The sequence below is a fragment of the Amblyomma maculatum genome, chromosome 1 (genome assembly GCF_055883805.1).
Source record: "Amblyomma maculatum isolate TAMU_Amacu chromosome 1, ASM5588380v1, whole genome shotgun sequence".
Lineage (NCBI taxonomy): Eukaryota > Metazoa > Arthropoda > Arachnida > Ixodida > Ixodidae > Amblyomma > Amblyomma maculatum.
Window position 1 is genome coordinate 286,986,388 of NC_139344.1, and position 21,385 is coordinate 287,007,772.

The 21,385-nt window shown below is 47.0% G+C and overlaps 1 pseudogene; it reads right to left on the reverse strand.

Annotated features, from left to right (window-relative positions):
* Positions 1-1,468: 1,468 nt before the first annotated feature.
* On the reverse strand, positions 1,469-7,141 carry LOC146206758 (uncharacterized; annotated as a pseudogene).
* Between the last annotated feature and the right edge of the window lie 14,244 nt (positions 7,142-21,385).

Here is a 21,385-nt window from a genome sequence, read left to right on the forward strand (position 1 = left end):
TCAGTTGTTGTATTTGATGGGCAATGGCCGCCTAACCGAGAAGGGCGTTGAGGTGTTAACAACAGCCCGCACACGCCTGAGGCGCCTGGGGAGTTCGCGCAGCGCACGAGCAGATGACTTTCGCAGCTACCGGAGGTGTGTCCGTGACGTCATGGCTGCAGTGGCCGCAGCTAATCGCAGCTTCTAGCAAGCCTTGCCAGTCAACTCCCCCGTGACGTCACGGTTTAAGGAAATAGTACCATGCGACACCGCCAAGCGACAACCTCTCTGCCCAAGAATTTAAAAATCGCTGTTTTTAAAAATTAATAATAAATCGCTTGCTTTCTTCCAAGGAGTTATACTTCGGGGTTAATGCTCAAAAGGATTCGTTCTGCACACTGAACACGTTTATCAGTGGCTCTTGGTGACCCTTTCTGTGGACCTGTAAGGCGCGGAGGTGAGCACAAGCTACGACGCGGCCAGCGGCTCGGAGCCGAGATCCAGGGAGCACCATGCGTGCACGTATGTTGTCCGTGAAAGCTGAAGAGTGACTGATGCGAGGGGAGAAATGCTGAAGTTGCGGACGCGCGAGCGACACACGACTGCCCCCTCCGGAGTAACACATGCTTGTGCAACGCTGCCTGGTGACGGCCGCCACGTCCGCAACTGACACGCCCCTCTCTCACTGGGTGCATCTATGTGGCCGCTCAGCTCCCTCAGTGTAAATCCGCGTGATGCGAGCGTCGCCCCTTTCCCTTCCTCCTCTTCAAGTTCACGGAGAGCCGGAACGACAGAGAGAGAAAGAGAGAGAGGCTTTTGCTGCAGCTGTGCGGCCGCTCCGCCTTATGCTGAGCCGCGCGACGCGCGCGTCGCCACCTTCTTTTTATCCACTTCAACTTCACGAAGAGAGGGAGTGAGCGGCTTCGGACAGGCATCGGTGAAATTCGTGATTGCGGCTAGTAGTGCTACGCACTAAATATTTGACGCTCAAGAGTGCTTACGAGCTCACAGTGACCGCGGAAATGGCCGCTAAAGAACAACGCGTAATAAACCAGCATAAGCAGGAAACTGTAGACGTAACAGCAAAAGTGAGCACACACACTAAAAACGAAGAAAAGAATCACGTCGGAGCGTCGAGACAAGTTCCGGACGAAACGTGTTTTCGATGTGGAGTCAAGCACAAAGCTTATCGCTGCAAGTTTAAGAACGCGATGTGTTTCAACTGCTCTAAAAAAGGCCATCTAGCCAAGACGTGTTCAAGAAAAAAAATGCAAGTGCAGCATTAGCTGGAGGATGCATTTACGCCAGCGCATACTGAGTGCGATGCTTTACTCTGCATCAGTCTGGTAATCAACTGTCCAAAATTCGTTGTCATCGTTAGCATTGGTGGTCAGGACGTACGTCGACTCCGAAGCAGCTAGGTCAACCATCAGCCATAAGGAATATAAAAAAAAACTGCAAGCCGCTAAAAGTATCGATCTGGAGATGCTCAACTCGTCACCTGGACGAAAGAAGGCCTTGACATTGTGGGAAAAGCCAGTGTTCCCGTAGAATTCAATTGGCGAAATTGCGAGCTGCCGCTACTGGTAGTGAGAAATGACGACAGCACACTTCTAGGCCGTGACTGGTTCTAAGCGATAAGCATACAGCTTACAGGTCTTCATACGGTGAGAACAGGCATGAAGCTATCCTGTGAAGGTATGCAGATATTTTTACCGAGTCATTTGCGGGAGCAGGGCGCCCAGCCAAGGTTTCTGAAATGTCACAGCGTTCCGTTCTCGTTTAAGGACGATGTCATTGCCGAGTTGGACAGATTGGAGAGAAAAGGAATTCTTCAAGCAAATCAGTATTCATAATGGGCTACACTTGTAGTAGTTGTTCGAAAAAAGAATGGATCGCTCAGGATCTGCGGTGACTACCGAAGCATAGTCAACCAAGCGATGAGGAGTAACGGTTATCATTTGCCTACGGACCAAGAATTATTCGCAAAGTTGTGCAAATGCCGCGTTTTCTTCAAGTTGGACTTGACGCATGATTACCAGCAATTGGTAGTTGATGACGCCACAGCGCAGGTTTTCACGACAAACACCGTAAAAGGGTTGTTATACGTGCGACGTTTGCGCCCGGTGTGTTGGTAGCTCAAGGGTAGCTCCCGCTTTCGGAGAGGGGAACTTGCCAATATCCTCGCACGAGATCAAGCGTGGAAATGTACCTCGCGTTGCTCACCCTCTCAACCCTTTCTTCATTGTTTGGTATAGGGTAGAGCTGATCCTTAGTGATAGCATTCAATTTCCGGTAATCGACACATGGTCGGGGATCCTTTCCCGGTGCTTCCACTAGATAGAGAGGTGACGTGTAGTCACTTTCCGCTGGCTCGATAACCCCCAATGCTAGCATACGCTGAATCTCGGTCTCCAGTATTTCTTTCTGTCGTGGTGAGACCCTGTAGGGCTTTGATCTAATTGGTCCTTTTGACTTGAGCTCAATGTCATGTGTCAAGAGATGCGTTTTCCCCGGGCGGCTGCTAAACAGGTCACCAAATTCACTGAGCAACTACCTGACAGGTACTAAGGAGCTCGGTGTTTACCGAGAGGGCCATGATCTCGTCCACGCTGCTATGGTCGTCAAGATTTCCCTCCCAATCGGGAACTTTGCAAACTGGCTCCTCAGTTTCATTCAACGTTAAGTGAACGATTCTGCTCCGTTGAACGTACGGCTTCATCAGGTTACAATGATATATCCTCACTTCTTTCCCCTGCCTGGAAACTTCAGAGCGTAATTTGTTTCTGATAGTTCATGTACAACTTCGACTGCACCGTCCCAGTGGACATCAAGCTTATTTTTCCGCGATGGTCTGAGGATCATGAAGCGATCACCCGTTTTGAACTGTCGGCCGCGGGCGCCTTTGTCGTAATAGACTTTGGCAGCTTCTTGGGCAGCTTTCATATTCCGGTCCACTAGTTCTCGGGTATCATTACGGCGGCCCAGCAGTTTAAGCACGTACTCTACGACTGTCTGGCTCTCGCCTGTGCCCTCCCACATTTCTCTCAGCATTCGAAGTGGGGAGCGGAGCGTTCTTCCTTATACAAGTTCGGCGGGAGTGAACGCGATAGCTTCGTGAGGGACTGTTCGTAAAGCGAACAGTGTGGCAGGCAGACAGTGCTCCCAATCCTCTTTGTGCTCATAGCAAAGAGCGCGCAACACTCGCTTAAGCACAGAGTGCCATTTTTCCACGCTGTTTGACTGAGGATGATACACGGAGCTGTGTATCAGCTTCACTCCCCATCTCTCTAAAAACGTGATCGTTAAATTGCTAGTGAAGACCGTGCCCTGATCCGCTTGGATTTCCGCCGGAAACCCTATCCGTGCAAACACTGAAAACAAAGCATTAACTATTTCGGAAGGGCTCAATTCTTTCAAGGGAATGGCCTCGGGAAATTTCGTGGCTGAGCATAGCATAGTAAGGAGATACCTGTAGCCTGACTTCGTCTTGGGCAAAGGACCCACAGCATCTATTACAAGTCGGCGGGAAGGCTCAGAGATCAAAGGCACGTTTTTCAAAGGTACCTTCCAAGTCTCTCCCGGCTTGCCCACTCGCCGGCACACATCGCAAGATTTCACATAACGTTCTACGTATTTGAAACATCCTGGCCAATAGTACTCCATAACAGCCTCTCCTTCGTTTTGTTAATGCCTAGATGCCCTGACCAGCCGTTCCCATGACACAAACTCAGAAGGTCTACCCTGTGCTTTTCAGGGACTACCAAGTGATCAAGTGTTTTGCCCTTTCTGTCCAGGTAGTATCGGTACCATAGTCCTTCTTTCTCATGCAAGGTTACATTGCGTCTAGCAATGCCCTCTTTGGCTGTGACATGTAACCTTGCTAAGGTAGGGTCCTGCCTTTGCTCCGTTATTAGAATCTCTATATTCACTTGCAACTGACGGTCAAAGTTCTGTGAAGCCGGGGATAACAGCGATCTCTCCGCGCTTTCTTCCTCATCTGATTGCGGTGTGATTGCAGTCTCCGTACGTGTGTCGACCTGAATCTGAGATCCCGTTATTTCTTCTTTCTCAGCGCTTGTTTTTAGTCTTGGTTCAGCTAGTGCCTCTCTCGCTTCCTCACGTTCGGGGATCTCGCTCAGCTGAGGGACGAGTAAGCGGGTTTTGGACCTTGTCAGATCCTGTACTGATCCGCTTCCGAGTTTCTGACCTCTCGCGCGCACCAATAGATCCAACCGATTCGAGAAAAGGCAGGGGCATTGAAGTGGGAGAGCATTTGAAACAGCGGCCTCAGTTATGAGCTCTCCAAATGGCCCGCAAATCCTAACTCTAGCCATTGGTAGGCACACACTGTGTTCATCCACTGCCTGTTTTATCCCGGCCACTTCACCATTGAAGTCATCTGCTGTGACATATGATGGGTGGACAACATCCAGCGTCGCAGCGCTATCCCGAAGCACTCTACAGGGTTTCCCATTTACCTGCAATTGGTGCGAATACGGTCGAAGGAGCTCTAGGTTCTCGTCGCTATCATCGACGCATGAGAACACCACTCGCGGTTTCGTACATTTAGTAGCAGGGGGGACGGCGGCCGATGTAGCTCAGTTAGAAGAGCACCGGACGCGATATTCGGAGGTCGTGGGTTCGCTTCCCACCATAAGCACGCCGTTTTTTCTTCTACTTTGTGTTTAATTATCTTTCCCCTGAACAGATTACATTAGTAATTATTGTGATTATCCAAGTAAACATTAAAAAAAGAAAGATAAAGTACCATCCCCAACGGTTTCTTTGGCCTCGCCGACTGTTGGCTTCTTTCCTTCATGTATTACAACGAGCACCCTCATTTTCCCTTAATTGATCTGCTTGTAGCTTACGGGGGTCTCGGTTCTGGCAGTCTTGAAGCCATAGGTAGCATAAGAGGGTTCTAGCACAGCTTTCCCCCTCGCTTTTGATCACGTTCTACGTGACGCTGGCGGTAACAAAGGACGTTCCACGTCCGCCGCTATGGCTGAGGGTGGCGGTGGTGAACACTCTCAAGTTTCGTATACAGACAACATAAATACCCAAGCAAGTAGCAGGGGGGAGGGCGGCCGATGTAGCTCAGCTGGAAGAGCACCGGACGCGATTATCGGAGGTGGTGGGTTCGGTTCCCACCATCGGCACGTTTTTTTTTTTACTTTGTGTTTAATTATCTTTCCCCTAAACAGATTACATTACTAATTTCTGTGAGTATCCAAGTAAATTAAAAAAAAAACGTAAAATACCATCCCCAACGCTTTCCTTGGCCTTGCCGACTGTTCGCTTCTTTCCTTCATGTATTATAACGAGCACCCTCGTTTCCCCTTAATTGATCTGCTTGTAGCTTACGGGGGTCTCGGTTCTGGCAGTCTTGAAGCCATAGGTAGCGTAAGAGGGTTCTAGCACAGCTTTCGCCCTCGCTCTTGATCACGTTCTACGTGACGCTGGCGGTAACAAAGGACGTTCCACGTCCGCCGCTATGACTTAGGGTGGCGCTGGTGAACACCCTCAAGGTTCGTGTACAGACAACATAAATACCCAAGCAAGTAGCAGGGGGGACGGCGGCCGATGTAGCTCAGTTGGAAGAGCACCGGACGCGATATTCGGAGGTCGTGGGTTCGGTTCCCACCATCGGCACGCTGTTTTTTCTTCTACTTTGTGTTTAATTATCTTTCCCCTAAACAGATTACATTACTAATTTCTGTGAGTATCCAAGTAAATTAAAAAAAAAACGTAAAATACCATCCCCAACGCTTTCCTTGGCCTTGCCGACTGTTCGCTTCTTTCCTTCATGTATTATAACGAGCACCCTCGTTTCCCCTTAATTGATCTGCTTGTAGCTTACGGGGGTCTCGGTTCTGGCAGTCTTGAAGCCATAGGTAGCATAAGAGGGTTCTAGCACAGCTTTCGCCCTCGCTCTTGATCATGTTCTACGTGACGCTGGCGGTAACAAAGGACGTTCCACGTCCACCGCTATGGCTGAGGGTGGCGCTGGTGAACACTCTCAAGGTTCGTATACAGACAACATAAATACCCAAGCAAGTAGCAGGGGGGACGGCGGCCGATGTAGCTCAGCTGGAAGAGCACCGGACGCGATTATCGGAGGTCGTGGGTTCGGTTCCCACCATCGGCACGTTTTTTTCTACTTTGTGTTTAATTATCTTTCCCCTAAACAGATTACATTACTGATTTCTGTGATTATCCAAGTAAACATTAAAAAAAGAAAGATAAAGTACAATCCCCAACGCTTTCCTTGGCCTCGCCGACTGTTGGCTTCTTTCCTTCATGTATTATAACGAGCACCCTCATTTCCCCTTAATTGATCTGCTTGTAGCTTACGGGGGTCTCGGTTCTGGCAGTCTTGAAGCCATAGGTAGCGTAAGAGGGTTCTAGCACAGCTTTCGCCCTCGCTCTTGATCACGTTCTACGTGACGCTGGCGGTAACAAAGGACGTTCCAAGTCCGCCGCTATGACTGAGGTTGGCGCTGGTGAACACTCTCAAGGTTCGTATACAGACAACATAAATACCCAAGCAAGTAGCAGGGGGGACGGCGGCCGATGTAGCTCAGTTGGAAGAGCACCGGACGCGATATTCGGAGGTCGTGGGTTCGGTTCCCACCATCGGCACGTTGTTTTTTCTTCTACTTTGTGTTTAATTATCTTTCCCCTAAACAGATTACATAACTAATTTCTGTGATTAACCAAGTAAACATTAAAAAAAAACATAAAGTACCATCCCGAACGCTTTCCTTGGCCTCGCCGACTGTTGGCTTCTTTCCTTCACACACACATATATATATATATATATATATATATATATATATATATATATATATATATATATACACATATATATTGCCACACCGCTGCCCATCTTCTAGCGCCACCAAGTGGCCGAATGTCTTGGCGTGTGGCTGAGTGTCGTCCTCGTCTGTCTCGGGCTTCGATTGATTAAAAAAGGGCAGCTCGGTTGTTCTGTTTGCTACGTGTGTTGGTGACATTTGGTGGATTGTGCAGGATAAGATCCCATATACGTTGACGCTGCCCATCAACGCTCAGACGCCACACCCGTCCATAAAGCGAGCCGTCGCCTCCGGGGCCTACAACCTGAGTTTGAACCACTGACCACACCGCTGCTAGCCATGACATATACGACGGGCAGCCAGACAAGTCAGCATTCCAGCAACGACCCACCGTACGTCCTTCTCGCACCTCGATCACCGCCATCATTCCACGGTGACTGGTTCGAGGATGTTGAACACTGGTTGGTCAGTTTTGACCATGTGGCCGCATTCAAATAATGGGATGACGAGCGGAAGCTAATGAACGTGTACTTCGCGCTACAAGACTCGGCCAAGACGTGGTTCGAGAACCACGAGGCGTCCTTTGTCAAGTGGACCGTCTTTCGCCGTGAGTTGCTCACAACATTCAGCTCGAGTGCGCACCAAGAAAACGCCGAGATAGCAATTCGTTCGAGGTCTCAGCAGTCAAATGAGAGCATGGCCATGTTTGTCGAGGATATGACGCGACTTTTCAATCGGGCCGACCCTACATGCCCGAGGGCAACGAATGTACGGCACCTCATGCGTGGGGTGAAGCAACAGTTGTTCGCTGGCCTCATTCGCGACCCTCCAAGACTGTCGCAGATTTCGCGAGAGAAGCTACGAGCATGGAACGTTCACTGCAGGAACGCTGTACCCAATACGGCCGTCAGGCAAGCGTAGCGGCCACACTCTACTGCGCGTCCGTGCCAGCAGCTAGGAACGAGGCATTGCAGGAGCTTTGATGAGCATTGTCCGCGAAGAACTGCAGAACCTCCACTTGAATGCACCACCTGCAGTGAATTATTCTACCGGGGACGTCATTCGTGATGAAATCTAGCGAGCGGTGCAGCCACCACCAGCACCACAACCAGAGCCATGCATAATGACCTATAGTGATGTCCTATATATGTCGACCTGCCCCCGACCCACATTCATTCCGCCCTGTTGCCGGACCACCGTCTCGCTACCTGCGCCCCGTTGAGCAGCAACAAGATCTGCGCCCCGTCGATCCGCAGCAAGACCAGCGTCCCGCCATCAGCAAGGCGCACTTGTGGCGCACACCCAACAGACGGCCGCTCTGTTAACACTGCGGCAAGCCTGGCCACATTCTTCGCAATTGCCCATACCGGAGAATAGGCTTAAGAGGATTTCCGCCAAACGCGCCTCGACCTTGCTATGGCGAAAGACCACAGGAGATTGAGGAATACCTGGCTGCTAACGAGATGCACCCGATGTCACCGCAACGGCAGTCGCGATCGTCATCCCCGAGGCGTTTTGCGTCACCTAGTCGATACTCCTCCTCTGGGCAATTCAGAGGCACGTCCCCTCACCGAGAAAACTAAACACGGCGACCTCCGGGAGTGAGGCTGCCACTACGTCTCAGATTAAACAGCTTCCACCCGACGATTTGACGCGACGGCCCGAGCGACGACGACCCGATCCGACGAACTTACCGACGTGCTGCGAACGCATTGTTTTCGGGGAAAGTTTTGTAACCGTCGACAGTTGGGATGTGACCGCACTTGTGGCTACCGGCGCCGATGTTTCCGTCATGAGCAGCCAGCTAGCCACGGCACTCCTTAAGGTTCTGACGCCTTGGTCTGGGCCAATGATGCGCACTGCCGGTGGCCATGTGATGACGCCGATTGGCATGTGCACTTGCCGCGTAGAGATCTGCGGTTTTACTTTCACTGGCACCTTTGCCGTATTACAAGGCTGCTGCAAAGATCTGATTCTAGGCGTGGATTTTCTTCAAAAGTATGGTGCTGTTATAGACCTTCAGGAGCAGCTCATGGTATCGTTTTTAACCAAGCGAGCCGTTGATAGCAACACGGACTTCCAGGAAACGATGTTGCGCGTCTCTGACGACCACATAACAATCCCTCCGCGGGCGAGCAAGTTCGTCACAGTCAAATGTGATCACAGCACGGGCACGCGTGGCATTGCCGAAGCTAACATGTCGCTGCTTTTCACTCGACAAGTTTGTGTAGCTCGGGGCCTTGTCGAACTTGTCCGTGGGCAAGCCGAAGTATTAGGAACAAACTTCACGTGTGAACCCCAACATTTGACGGCGAACACGACGGTCGCTTATTTTGAAGAACTTGGACAGTGTACACGCCAGTACGCTTTATCCAACAAGTCAGACCTCGACAATGCGACGTCTACAGCCATTCAGACTGATGTGAACCCACACTTCTGGCCCTCAGAAACGTTGCATACAGAATCTTGTCAATTCGTTCCGCGATTGTTTTGCATAAACCTCCAAGGTCCGACAGAGGCCACTAACGAAGCACCGAATTATAGTTGCCGACGACCAACGTCCACTATGTCAGCGTCCTTACCGGGTGTCTTCAAAAGAACGTGACGCCATCCTCCGCCAAGTAACAGAAATGCTCCAGGACGACGTTATCCGACCGTCGACGAGCCCCTGGGTTTCGCCTGTTGTCCTCATCGCGAAGAAGGATGGAACCTTGAAGTTCTGCGTGGATTATAGACGCCCCAACAACGTCACAAAACAGGATGTGTACCCCCTGCCACGCATAGACGACTCCCTCAATCGCCTTCGCCATATGCCACTTACTTTTCATCACTTGACCTCCGCAGTGGATATTGGCAAATAGAGGAAGACGAGCGAGACCGTGAGAAGACCGCTTTTATTACGCCGGACGGTATGTATGAGTTTAAAGTGCTCCCGTTTGGCCTGTGCTCGGCCCCTGCCACATTTTATTGTTTTTAATGAGCTGAAAATTTTCGGCCAGATTGTCAGCGCTCGAGGTGTTAGCCCAGACCCAGAAAAGACGGCCGCTGTCGCTTCATTCCCCAAACCAGAAGATAAACGAAGCTTGCGTCGATTTCTCGGCCTCTGCGCGTACTATCGTCGCTTTGCTCACAATTTCTCCAAGATCGCTGAGCCTCTGACCTGCCTGACAAAAGACGCCGAACCGTTCATTTGGGGCCCCGACCAGGAAAAAGCCTTCACGGAACTCAAGTCCCGTCTCCAATGTACGCCTGTACCTGGCCACTTCGACGAAGAGGCCGACACGGAACTGCACACGGATACCAGTAACGTTGGCCTCGGTGCGGTCCTTGTTCAGTGGCAGGACGGTGCAGAACACCTCATTGCTTACGCCAGTCGCATTTTGTCCCGTTCTGAAGTTAACTATCCAACTACGGAAAAGGAATGCCTCGCTGTTGTGTGGGCAGTCATGAAATTTCGTCCATACTTGTACCGTCGTCCGTTTCGTGTCGTGAGCAACCATCACTCACTGTGTTGGCTGGCAAACCTGAAAGATCCATCGGGTCGGCTTGCTCGATGGAGCCTTCGGTTGCAAGAATTTGACGTTACTATCGTGCACACGTCCGGCAAGAAACACAGTGATGCTGACTGTCTGTCCCGCGCCCCTAATCCCTGCCACACGGACGGTTCCGACAACGATACCGCTTTCCTCGGTGTTATCACGACGTCCACCTTAAGGTCGCAGTACGGTTGCTTTTTAGACCCGCTCCGCACCTATGCGGGCGCACGTTTTCTGTCCGCTTGCAGACGTGATACGGAAGGGGTGTTGTACGATCGTTTTCCCGACTGCCGTTCAGGCGGATGGTTCCAGCGTCCCGACTGGCGCGCCCGGGCATCGAATTCTGTCCAATAACATGCTCCCTCAAATGACATTCAAAGCTGGCGCGCAACCCGTGTTGCGGGGTGCTACCGATTTCGGCACCTCGGCGCTGTTCGCTTGCCTCGGGATCACCATGGCGTGCTTTTTTCGGTGATCATGGCCTGTCGTCAGTTGCCAAATGAGTAACGCTTCACTACATTTCTTGAGTGCGTACGTGGCCACCACCGTAAATTTGAAATGGCCTTTGTTCGCACGGTTCGTAGCTGCCGCATCGCCTGTCCACTTTTCTGACACTACTGTTCCCAAGGACGCGGGATCGAATCCCGGCCTCGGCGGCAGCTTTTCGGTGGAGGCGAAAAGCAAGGCGTCCGTGTGCTGTGCGATGTCAGTGCACGTTAAAGAACCCCAGGTGGTCGAAATTTCCGGAGTCCTCCACTACGGCGTCTCTCATAGCCTGAGTTGCTTTGGGACGTTAAACCCCACAAACCAACCAAACCAACCAACCAACTTTTCTGACTTTTCTAGTATGCCTTCGCTGATCTCTTTAAATGTTTCTACGCCGAATTTATATTGAGCACTGTCGAATGAACGTGCATTCATAGTTCGACGACCGATGAGCACAATTGCTACTATTGACGAAGCCGTTTTGTTTTCTGGGCCCAAATCAGCCCAATAAAGAGATACAGTTGCTAAACTACACGCACCGGTCCGTTGATGCCAATATATATATGTGTGCAGTGAGGATAAAAGACGAGAATCTGTAATGGTGACATTCACTAGGCGTTAAAATCACAAATGGTGAAAGAAACATTCAAAAAGGAATGATATTCGACGGTTCCAGCATAAAGCTAAAAAAAAAAAATATTTTGTGAAGCCTGAACCAGCGCAACCCGGGAAAGATACCGATTATGGAATAGGATCTAACATTGAATAGCCTCAAGTAGGAACAAATGCAAGCTCTCTTCGGACTCCCACCCCATCCCCTAAAGGAAAATTAAAATGAAATATGGGACAGATGTGTGAAAAGGAAATGGAAACTCAACGGCATTACCTGAAGCGAAAAACAGCTCACTCACAACTGATTGATTTCGGCATGAAACATGTGTAGCTATTGCTATGTGGGACTAGAGCGAGGGTAATCATTATCCAGGATGGCAGTTAAGGTATTTACATTAGCTGCAGTTCGCCCTGTTGTTACTACATGTTTATTCCACAGGGCTCTCTTTGTGCTGCTGCTTTATGAAAGCATTGATGTGTGCAATAGAATACATTCTTTTAATCCTAGAGTTCCAGAAACCAAATCCTAGCATATTGTGTGATGTACTTCACACAGAAGGTGGCTGTGACATTAAAACAACTAAAAAAAAAGACCATGCAGTGTGTTATATACCAGGTGTCCTAGCTTTCAGAAAATCGATATGCCCTAGCCCAGTGAAATAATCCAGTAGCGGGCTGCTGAGAGTTGCCTAGCCTAGGCTGGTGTTTCATTATTTAACCTTATAATGATTAAGGCTATACAGTTAACATTTAAACTATTTGCTTCAAGAACAATTAGTATCAATAAGCAAGTAGTAAACTGTCTTCCAAAACAGCTGACAGAAATGTTTGCACCAAGGTGCCTTCTATTTTGCTTTTTTTTCATTATTTTAAATGGCAACAAGCCAAATAAAGGATGCGTCTGCATGATAGCAATTTCACTTCAATGTCCCAAAACATGGCTCAAAGAACAAAATCAGCTTTTGCCGGAAGTGCTCTCCATGGTGTGGCTCTACATAATGTGGGTGAGAGATATGTGTGCGCAGCTAGTCACATGGTAGCTCCATTTGGAAGGCAGTGAATAAATCTATGAAAATCATACCGTGATGCAAACATTGTGGGTAGCTGTTTTTCAACACTATCTACAACTTTAGAACTGATGCTTTGCTCTTGGAGCCAATAAATAAAGAAGTCACTAATTAGTTTTTGCTAACTGCAGAAAAACCACGGCAAATGAAAAGCCACTGGAGACTAGGGCAATCAACTCTGAATAGTAGTTCTTTTTTGGTTTCACTAGCTTAGACCACTCTACCTAATTTAAAGTTTGATTAAATTCAGCAGGGATACTTGGTATGCATGGTTTGCTGGCATAAAGACGGGTAAGCTTTCCTCTTGGGGCCAGCTTCAAGTGAAACAGTCGTGATGCGGCTGTGGAAGCTAAATGAGATCCCCCCCCCCCCCCCCTGAAGCCTTCTAGCAAGTAAAATATTCCACTGGTCATTTTTCAAATCAAGATATAAAGACCTTGGAAGCAGAACACTGTTATTCAAGCTATAATATTGTAAGCTAAATATAAAAATGATTATATACGAATATTGCTCACAGAACCGTTGTATGCAAAGCATGAGTAAGGTTAAAACATTTACTTTGTTTGCCATTTATTGCTCAACAACAAATCACATGGTATTGTTTGACAAATAAAAAGTAAACAAGGAAATTGTTGCTATTCTTTTTTGGTTAAAAGGAAGCCCTTTTGCTCCCCATAGAACCAAACCCTGGGGCTGCCACCACGTGATATGCAAAAGATTGATTACTCAGAATTTATTATATTAACATGTTCTGCATGTCATGGACCATGTCATGCTCTGCCAGGTCATATTTACTTGAGGTGTAGATTAAGGTTGCTATGCAAGGAAAACAGATGTCCATTTTGGTCACATTGAACATTGGAAACACATACAACAACATGTAACAATGTTCTCCCAAACAAACTAGCAGAAATTCTGCAGCCTTTTCATCTACGACAGAACCTTTGCTTCCGGCATCTGCTTGCACTCTAGAGCGGCCTCAAAAATTGGCTTCAACATTACTATTTAAAATTTTGCTCAATATGCCTCTTCAGTGATGTGAAGAATGTATGTTGCATTTGTCACTGCTGTTACATGGATTCAAGAGCTATCTCTAGAAATCTACTGCACAACATACATTGTGCCCAATATGAAACGAAGTGCCATTCTTGATTGCCAATGTAATACATTCCTTATACAGGTTGGTAATGCATTGAGACTATACATTGGGCTCAATATGAAATGAAATGCCATCCTTAACTGCCAATGTAATATATTCTTTATGCAGGTTGGTAATGCATTGAGACTACATAGGTAGAGTCAGTATACTATATGACGTGTGTGTCATATGCAATGCTCAAATAGTCGTGTAGTCTCTTATCAGATACTTTGTATTGAAAGGGAGTGCATGCTTTTGAGGTCATGATGAGAACAAGCAGTACTTTGAGGGTAATGTATATGAGGTGGGTAACTACAGTGTTCATTACAAGTACACATACGCATGCTTCCTGTACTTTGTCCTGTCCCCACTTTGTGCAAATTCTAAAAAGCTTGATCCGAGTGCACTGTAGGGATAGCTTGTGGAAAAAGAAAAGAGGAAACTGCATGAAGAAACAAGGAGAAGAAGCCTTGTTACCTAGTACAATGGCATTTATTCTTTCCTACTGTCCTTGCCCTTTAGCAGTGTTTTTTCAAGCTCCACAAAACCCATTTTAATGCGTGGTGCAAAAGTTTTAATAGCAGGTTAAGCCGACATATTTTCAACTCATCAAAGTTTTGGTCCATGAAACACAGTGTTGTAATTATCGTGTACCCTTTCTAGAGAGAAATGTCCTTCTTGAGTCCCACAGTTTAAAAACACACCTGGCTGTTTGTGTCATTACCATGACTAAAAATAAATAGGTTAACATATACAGCAATGCCTCGTTAATATGGACCCTGTTAATAGTATGGACATGTACGACTCATATTACGAAAACATTTTCTGCCCATGAGCCTTGCAATGCCTTTACACTTCATTGACATGGAAGTTTGGTACTTAGACAATAAACAAGAGCCTATTGGAGCCCTGTGACCCATGTATTCTTCATTAATATGCACGGCAATGCTTACAAATAAAATCGGCACTGTGGTAGCGAGGTTTATATCGTAGAGTGCGAGGTCTTTCAAGGCTTTTTCGTTTCAGCAGGAAAGTAAAACAGAATGAATCACCTCGGCTGTTACTCTGTGAAACTGTCATCATACCGTTCCACTGTGGACAATATTTTTCTGAACCCATGAACTGTGAGGCACACTGAATTCTTCCAATCACACTGTCTGGCTCCCGAATCACTTCTCACCTAGGCACAGTTCGCTTTCCTCGGGATTACTATGGCGTGGTTTTTGTTGTGCTCATGGGGTCTCGTCAGCTACAAAATGAGTAGCTCTTCAGTAGAGTTCTCGGGTGCTTACATGACCACGACTGTAAATTTGAATTGGCCTTTGCTCGCACGGTTCGTAGCTGCCGCCGCATCGTCTGTCCACTTTTCTGACGTTTCTAGTATGCCTTCGTTGATTTATCTAGATGTTTCTACGCCCAATTTAAATTGAGCACTGTCGAATGAACGTGCATTTATAGTTAGACGATCGATGAGCCCGATTGCTACTATTGAAGAAGCCGTTTTGCTTTATTGCTTTGTGGGCGCAAGTCAGCCCAATAAAGAGCTATTAGTTGCAAAAGTAGCATGCACCGGTCCCTTTGGTGCCAAGGTATATGTGTGTAGTGAGGATAAAAGACGAGAATCTGCAATGACAACATTCACCAGGCGTTAAAATTATGAATGCTGAAAGAAACATTAAAAAAGGAATGATATGATGGTTCGAGCATGTATACAATACAAAAAAAGGCTACAAAAAATCTAGTGAAGCCTGAATTAGCGCAACCCGGGAAAGATAACAATTATGGAAGAGGATCTACTAATGATTAGCCTCAAACAAATGCAAGCTCTCTTTTGCCTTCCATCACATTCCCCTAAAGGAAAATTAAAATGAAATATGAGACAGATGTGTGAAAAGGAAATGGAGACTCAAGGCGTTTCCTGAAGAGAAAAACAGCTGAATCACAACTGATTGATTTCTTGGATGCAGTTCAGTGCTGTAACATGCAAGTTAAAGTATGAGGATTTCGGCATGAAACATGTATAGCTATTGGCAATTGCTATGTGGGAATAGAATGCGAGGGTAATTAGTGCCCAGGATGGGAATTATTTACATTTGCTGCAGTTTGCCATGTTGTTACTACATGTTTGTTCCGCAGGGCTCTCTTTGTGCTGCTGCTTTATGAAAGCATTAATGTCGGGTGAATGCAATTTATTTTCATTTGAGAAATGTTTGTGCAATAAAACACATTATGTTAATCCTACAGTTCCTGAAATCAGTACTTAGCATATTGTGTGATGTACGGAAAACAGAAGGTGGCTATGACATTAAAACAACTAAAAAAAAGGCCATGCAGTGTGTTATATACCAGGTGTCCTAGCTTTAAGAAAATCGATATGACCTAGCCCAGTGAATTAATCCAGCTGCGGGCTGTTGAGAGTTGCCTGGCCTAGGCTGGTGTTTCATTATTTAACCTTATAATGATTAAGGCTATATAGTTAACATTTGAATTATTGGCTTCAAGAACAATTAGTATCAATAAGCAAGTAGTAAACTGTCTTCCAAAACCGCTGACAGAAATGTTTGCACCAAGGTGCCTTCTATTTTGCATATTTTTTTTCTCTGTCTTGAACGGCAACAAACCCAATAAAGTGTCTGCATGACAGCAATTCCTCTTCAATGTCCCAAAACATGGCTCAGAGAAAAGAATCGGCTTTTGTCAGAAGTGCTGTCCATGGTGTGGCTTTGCATGATGTGGGTGAGAGATATGTGTGAGCAGCTAGTCATATGGTAGCTCGATTTGGACGCCAGCTATGGAAATCATACCATAAAGCAAACATTGCGGGTAGCTGTTTTTCAGCACTATCCAGCCAGAAGATCAAATCAGTCGATATTGTCGACCATAAACCCTGACTGCTCATTGGAGGGTCAAATTCTAAAGTTAAAGCTCAGCTACTTTGGTCATCTGATGAGAAGAGAGGAGTCGCTGGAGAAAGATTTGATGTTGGGAAAGGTTGAGGGTCGCCGGAGAAGGGGTAGGCAGCAAACGCGATGGTTAGATGGCATTCTCGAGGCATTGCAGATGAAGCTATGTGATGTTAAGAAGATAGTGAGAGACCGGAAAGCGTGGCGTGACATGGTCCATAGGGTCACGAAGAGTCGGACACGACTGAACGCCTGAACTGAACTGAACAATTTTAGAACTGATGCTTTGCTCCTGGGGCCAATAAAGAAGTCACTAATTAGTTTTTACTATCTGCAGAAAAACCATGGCAAATGGAAACCCACTGGAGACCAGGGCAATCAACTTTGAGTAGTTCTCGGTTGGTTTCACTAGCCTAGACCACTCTAACTAATTTAACGTTTGATTAAATTTAGCTGGGATACTTGGTATGCACGGTTTGCTGGGATCTCTTGGGGTCAGCTTCAAGTGAAACGGTCGTGTCGCAGCTGTGGTCTTAACTGATATGGTGGAAGCTGTCTTATGGTCTCTTATCAAATGCTTTGTATTGGAAGGGGGTGCATGCTTCTGGGATCATGATGAGAATAAGCAGTACTTTGAGGCCCATGGTTTGATTTGGTTTGTGGGGTTTAACGTCCCAAAGCAACTTGGGCTATGAGAGACGCCGTAGAGGAGGACTCCGGAAATTTAGACCCCCTGGGGTTCTTTAACGTGCACTGATATCGCACAGCATACGGGTGCCTTGCTTTTCGCCTCCATGCAAAAGCGGGCGCCAAGGCCGGGACTCGATCCGGCATCCTTGGGAACAGCTGTCGAGCGCAGTAACCACTGCACCACTCCAGCGGGGACATTGAGGCCAATGTATATAAGATGGCTAACTATAATGTGCATTACAAGCACACATACACACTGCTTCCTGTACTTTCTCCTGTCGTGACTTTGAGTAAATTCCAAAGGGCTTCATCGCAGTGCACTGTAGGGATAGCTTGTGGGAAAAGAAAAGAGGAAACTGCATGAAGAAACAACGAAAACGAGAATTGCTACATAGTACAATTGCATTTCCCCTTCATGGATCACTGCCTTGTCGTGGCGGAGGGGCTTGCGAAACTCGATGAAGTCGTGAGCTCTGCTGTGTAGGGCCACCCAAGATAGACAGGTCACGGCAGAGAGTTCTGACAAAATGTGATTCACTGGAGAAGGTAATGGCAACCCACTCCAGTATTTCCTGCCAAGAAAACCCTATGGCCAGTCACAATACCATTAAAGATATGGCGCCGGAAGATGAGCCACTCAGGTTGGAAGGAGTCCCACATGATACTGGGGATGAACAAAGGGCGATTCCTAGTAGCTCCAGGACGAATGAAGCGGCTGGGCTAAAGCCAAAAGTACGCTCAGATGTGGATGTGTCGCGAAGCGACCGGAAAGTCCGATGTTGCAAGGAGATATATCACATAGCAACATGGAATGTAAGATCTTGATGCAAAGCAAACGGGATGTCGTCAAGCGAGAAATGGACAGATTCAACATTGATATCTTGGGTATCAGCGAGCTCAAGTGGACCGGAATGGGAGAATTTAACTCCAGCGACCATTATGTCTTTTATTGTGGGCACGAATCCAAGAGAAGGAATGGGGTCGCTCTCATAGTAAACAGAAGAATGAGCAAAGCAGTGCTAGGGTACAACCCCAAAAACGACCGAATGGTTTCACTTCGGATCCAAGGTCACCCTCTCAACATAACAGTTATCCAAGTCTATGCACCGGCCACTACTGCTGAAGAAGCTGACGTTGAGAGATTTTATGCGGACCTACAATGCCTTTTAGACCGCACCCCATCATCAGACATCGTTTTTCTCACAGGAGACTGGAATGCTAAGGTCGGCAGTGAAGAAATATCCGGAATAATAGGCAAGTTCGGTCTTGGCGAGCCAAATGAAGCTGGGCAGAGGCTAGTAGAGTTTTGTCAAGAAAACAACCTGATCATATCGAATACTCATTTTCAACAGCACAAGAGGCGCCTGTACACACGGACTTCACCGGACGGTCTGTACAGGAATCAGATCGATTATATTCTTTTCCGGCAGAGATGGAGAAGCGCTGTACAAGCAGTAAAAACAAGGCCTGGGGCCGATTGTGGCACCGATCATCAGCTTCTTGTTGCCAAAATTAAGCTTCGATTGAGGAAAAGGCAGAAAACTAGAAGGCCTTTCAGGTATGATCTGGATCAAATTCCATTAGAATATGCTGTGGAAGTAAGGAATCTATTTCAAGAATTAGATCTAGAAGACAGAGAGCCCGAAGAGATGTGGACTGATGTTCGTGATATAATACAAGAAGTTGCTACTAAGGTAGTTCCAAAGCAAAGAAATGCAAGAAAGCAAACTGGTTATCTGAAGAGGCTTTGCAAATAGCTGAGGAAAGGAGGATGTCAAAAGTTATGGGGGAAAGAGAAATACAAGGTTCTCAATGCGGATTTTCAGAAAATAGCAAGGAGAGACAAGAATGCCTTCCTGAACATACAGTGCCAAGCAGTAGAGGACAACAGCCAATTAAGGAACACAAAAGCTCTGTATAAGAGAATCAAAGATATCAAAGGAAGCTTCTGTGCTAAGCTGGGCGTGATAAAGGACAAACGAGGCAAGGACCTCACTGAAGCCTCAGAGATAAAGAAGAGGTGGCAGGAATACACAGAAGAACTGTACAAGAAGGACCTGAATGCGCAAACCGAACATAAGACGGTTGTGATTACTGATCTCGAGCCGGGCATCCTGAAGAGTGAAGTTGAAAGCGCCTTAGGCCAGCTTTGCTAAGAACAAGCTAGCGGAATTGATGGCATTCCAGCTGAGTTGCTTCAAAACCTCAACCATGACGCTGTTAACATTCTGCATACGTTATGTCAGAAGATTTGGACAACCCTGCGGTGGCCACAGGATTGGAGGAGGTCAGTTTGCATCCCCATTCCAAAGAAAAACAGTGCCAAAGATTGTTCCAACTACCGCACGATCGCGCTTATTTGGCATGCTAGCAAGGTGATGTTGAAAATTTTCCAAGGAAGGCTGCAGCAGTATGTGGATCGGGAGCTTCCGGACGAGCAAGCTGGGTTTCGCAAGAGCAGAGGAACTAGAGACCAAATTTCCAACCTTCGCTGGATCATGGAAAAAGCAAGAGTTCCAGAAACCCATCTACTTCTGCTTTATTGATTATGCGAAAGCGTTTGACTGCGTAGATCACAGCAGATTGTGGCAAGCTCTCCAAGAGATGGGAGTTGCAATTCACCTCATCTGTCTCCTCAGGAAACTGTATGAAGGACAAAAGGCCACAGTCAGAATTGGGCATGGTCTTACTGATTGGTTTCCGATTGAGAAAGGAGTGAGACAAGGCTGCATACTGTCGCCCTGCCTATTTAACCTATATTCAGAGTGCATCATGAGGAAGGCCGGTTTGGACGAGTCTTCAGCTGGAGTGAAGATTGCTGGAAAACGTATCAACAACCTTAGATATGCGGATGATACCACTTTAATGGCAGAAAGTGAAGTGGAACTCAAGAGACTTCTGATGCGCGTACAAGAAGAGAGTGAGAAGTTTGGGCTTAAACTGAACATTAAAAAGACAAAGATCATGGCGTCTTGCCCTATGAAGTCCTGGAGCATCAATGGACAAGAAGTGGAAGCTGTGACAGATTTTCTCTTCTTGGGTTCCAAGATTACCTCGGAAGGAGACTGCAGCCATGAAATTAGGAGACGCCTGCTTCTGGGAAAGAGAGCAATGGTTAGCCTTGAGCGCCTAGTAAAGAGCAGAGACATTAGTCTGCCAACCAAGATCCGTGTAATTCGTGCTATGGTCTTTCCAGTTGTGATGTATGGATGCGAGAGTTGGACTGTGAAAAAGGCTGACCGCCGAAGAATTGACGCGTTTTAATTGTGGTGCTGGGGAAGACTCTTGAGAGTTCCTTGGACTGCCAAAAGATCAAATCAGTCGATATTGTCGACCATAAACCCTGACTGCTCATTGGAGGGTCAAATTCTAAAGTTAAAGCTCAGCTACTTTGGTCATCTGATGAGAAGAGAGGAGTCGCTGGAGAAAGATTTGATGTTGGGAAAGGTTGAGGGTCGCCGGAGAAGGGGTAGGCAGCGAGCGCGATGGTTAGATGGCATCCTCGAGGCCCTGCAGAAGAAGTTATGTGATGTTAGGAAGATAGTGAGAGACCGGAAAGCGTGGCGTGACATGGTCCATAGGGTCACAAAGAGTCGGACACGACTGAACGACTGAACTGAACTGACAATTGCATTTATTCTTTGCTACTGTCCTTGTCCTTTAGCAGTGTTTTTGCTAGCTCCACAAGACCCATTTTAATGTGTTGTGTAAAAGTTTTAAGAGCAAGTTAAGCCGATATATTTTCCACTGAACAAATTTTTGTTCCATGAAACAGTGTTGTAACTATCTTGCACACTTTCCAAAGAGAAATGTCCTTCTTGAGGCCCAGAGTTTAAAAATACACAGCCTGGCTGTTTGTCTTTACCGTAACGAAAAAAATAAGTTTACATATACAGCTACACCTCGTTAAAATGTATTTTTGTGACCCATGTATTTTTCATTAATAAGCACAGCAATGCTTGCAAACAAAACTGCCACTGTGGTACCGAGGTTTACATTGTAGTGTGTGAGAGCTTTTAGTATTTGCGTAGGAAAGTAAAACAGACTGAATTACGTGGCTGTTACTCTGTGAAACTGCCATCATACCATTCATTGCACTGTGTACAATATTTTTGTGAATTCATGAATTGTGAACACACTGAGACTTTCAGCT